Genomic DNA, 3,466 nt, shown 5'->3' on the forward strand with positions numbered 1-3,466 from the left:
TCTCAGGCTACAAAATCAACACACACAAATCTGAGGCATTCATATATGCCAACAACAGTCAAGCAGAAGATCAAATCAAAAAGGCAATTCCTTTTACAATAGCCTCAAAGAAAATTAAATATCTAGGAATATATTTAACAATCAGTATTCTTATATAAGAACATGAAACGTCTCACTTGGGTTTCATCTAGTCTAGAATTATAAAACCTGGGACCTAAAACCAAAGGATGTCTTGCAAGTAGATCTTCTTGTCCTTCCTGACATCATCCTTAAAGCTTAGGGACCTCCTAAACAACCACATTTCCTTTATAACCCACTTGAGAGGTGACACTTACTGATTTATTGAAACTCTTCTTGAACCAGTTTGTATTGTCCACCTGCCTCCTGTCTGGGAACATTGTGTCCATTTCAACTTCAATTTATTGGTCCCCAAGCTGTCTTCCTTGAGTTTCAAGTTTGGAATGTGTCCAGAAAGCTGAGTTTTAAACTGAGAATATGTGTATGTTTCCTTTCAGACTCATGGGAAAGAAAGAACAGTAACAATGTCCATTCGGGCTATGTTAGGGCTGTGACTTCCCTCTGCTTACTACTTACAATGAATGGCTTCTGATAGTCTATTTTACCTAAGCAGCGTTAGTCAACTTGTCATGCAGGGCCTACTATTAATTATTGATCATCTATATCAGGGGTAAGCAAACTATGGCCCATGGACTGGTTGTCAATTTTGGAATTAAAGTTTTGTTGGAACACAGTATCCTCATTTGTTTATATATCATCCACATCTGCTTTTACACTATAAGAGTATAGTTGAGTAGTTGCAATAAAGACTGTGGCCCACAATGCCAAAAATATTGGCTATCTGACCCTTTATAGAAAAAGGTTGATAGACACGTGTTCTATATCACTGTTTTTCTTTTTATGTTTTGGAGTTTCCATTGTAGAGATTTTTCACTTTTTTGGTTGAGTTTATTCCTAGGTATTTTATTTTATTTGTAGCTATAGTAAATGGGATTACTTTTTTGTCTTTTTTCCAGGTTGTTTGCTGTTGGCATATAAAAATGCTATTGATTTTTATATTAGTATGTTGATTTTGTATCCTACAACTTTACTGAACATGTTTATCAGTTCTAATAGTTTTTGTTGCAGTCTAGGTTTTTCTAAATATAAGATCATGTCATTAGCAAACAAAGATAATTTGACTTCTTCTTTTACAATTTAAATGCCCTTTATTTCTTTCTCTTGTCTAATTTCTCTGGCTAAGACTTCCAGTACCATGTTGAATAAAAGTGGTGAAAGAGGGAATCCTTCTTTTGTTCCATATCTTAGAGGAAAGGCTTTCAGTCTCTCCCTGTTCAGTATGATATTAGCTGTGGGTTTGTTGTATATGGCTTTGCCATGTAGAGGTATGCTCATTCTATATCCAGTTTTTGAGAGTTTTTATCAGGAAGGAATGATGAATTTTATCAAATGCTTTTTTGGCATTTATTGAAATGATCATATGATTTTTGTCTTTCATTCTGTTCATGTGATGTATCATATTTATTGATTTATGTATGTTGAGCCATTCTTTCTTCCCTGGGATAAATCCCACTTGATCATGATGAATGATCCTTTTAATACATTGTTGAACTTGGTTTGCTAGTATTTTGTTGAGTACATTCATCAGAGATATTGGCCTGTAATTTTTTTTTTGATGTGTCTTTTTTTGGTTTTATTATTAGGGTAATACCTCATAGAATGAGTTTGGTTGTAGTCCCCTCTTTTCTATTTTTTTGGAGTAGTTTGAGTAGGATTGGTGTTAGTTCTTAAATTCTATCACTAGTTTTTAATTAGAGATGTATAATACAACTACAGGAGGGGCTTTTTCAGAATACAGATTGCTGGGCCCAACCTTGGTCCTTGGTCCTATTAAATAAGAACATTTTGGGGTGGTTCTTGGGCTTGGTGTTATGAAAAATTATAGTCCAGGTAATACTGATATACCTTGGTTAGGAAGCACTGTTCTCTATGTACATTTTGACTTACAACAGTAGCTTATGGGTACAATTTGAGTTGCATTAAAAATAGCAACACACATTTCTCTAATTCTTGCCAAATTGTTGACATAGGATCTCCAGATCCCCTCCAAAATCACACCTAAGTTATTGTTGGTAGTTCCTAGGGGTTTTTATGGGTAGTCGTGAATAAGTTTGGCATTGCTAATTACCACCTGCCACCAATTATCACTGAATATGCATTGCGTATCCTCATGCCCATCAAGTGCCATCTGTCCCACTGGGCATCTGCCAGATATGGCCTTGTTTGCCAGGTACCACTGTTTTCTGTGAAAAGTGATGAACCAGAGCTCTCAAAATGTCAAAGCTGCATTGCCTTTCACTGACAAGTAGGAACATACCTCCCCTTTCTCCTCCGTGTTCCCCTATGTTAGAGGCATATCCACATAATAATGTTGATGCCTGATATCTTATATAGATCTGAGAAGAATATTTTACTTTTTACATGTTCTCTGTAAGTCTCAAGCATGAATTCAATATGGACCGGGGAAAGAAACAAATCTTGTATACTCAGATTCATCCACTCTGTTTCTCAGTTAAGTTCATTGTGTCTAGTTACTTCTTCACTTACGAAGAATTCTCTCCTAGCAGGTTTCTCAGGCCCTTGAATAAGTAGGTCTACTCCACCAATTTCCTAGGCATGACAAGGCATGTCAGAATCCCATTTTAGACTCATGCTGGGAAACTATTTGCCCCCCTGGCCTCTAGCTCTTACCTCACAGCCCTAAAAAGACTTCTTAGCAAAAATTTCAATTCTATAAACAGCATTAAGTTGAAAACATTAGAATGTTTAAGTGTACATTTCTTCCTATCAGGATGTGAGTTAGCTGGGTAGCTACTCTCTTTTCTTTCTTTTTTTTATTTCAGGGTATTATGAGGGTACAAACATTAAGGTTACACTTTATGTGTTTGCCTCACCCAAGCAAGGGTTAGAGGCATGCCCTTCCCCCCTACAATGTTCCCCATGTCCTTTAGTTGTGGATTTACACACCCAGCCCACTAATCCCTGCAGAGTATTACTGCCAGGTGATCACCCTAGTGTTGATCAGTTAGTACCAATTTGATGGCAAGTACATGTGGAGCCCATTCTTCCGATCTTGTGATGCCTCACTTTGGATAATGGGCTTAAGTTTAATCCAGGAAAGTATAAGAGGTTATAGATCACTGTAGTTTCTTATGATTGAATAATATTCCATTGTATACATATACCAAATTTTAATAATCCACTCATGGATTGACGGGCATTTGGGTTGTTTCCACATCCTTGGAATAGTGAATTGTGCTGCCGTAAACATTCGTGTGCAGATGTCTTTATCATAGAATGTTTTATGCTCTTTTGGCTAGATGCCTAATAGTGCTATTGCTGGATCGAATAGTATTTCTATTTTTAGCTCTCTGAGGTATCTCCAAAT

Source organism: Propithecus coquereli, unplaced genomic scaffold (assembly GCF_000956105.1).
Source record: "Propithecus coquereli isolate 6110/MARCELLA unplaced genomic scaffold, Pcoq_1.0 Scaffold693, whole genome shotgun sequence".
NCBI lineage: Eukaryota > Metazoa > Chordata > Mammalia > Primates > Indriidae > Propithecus > Propithecus coquereli.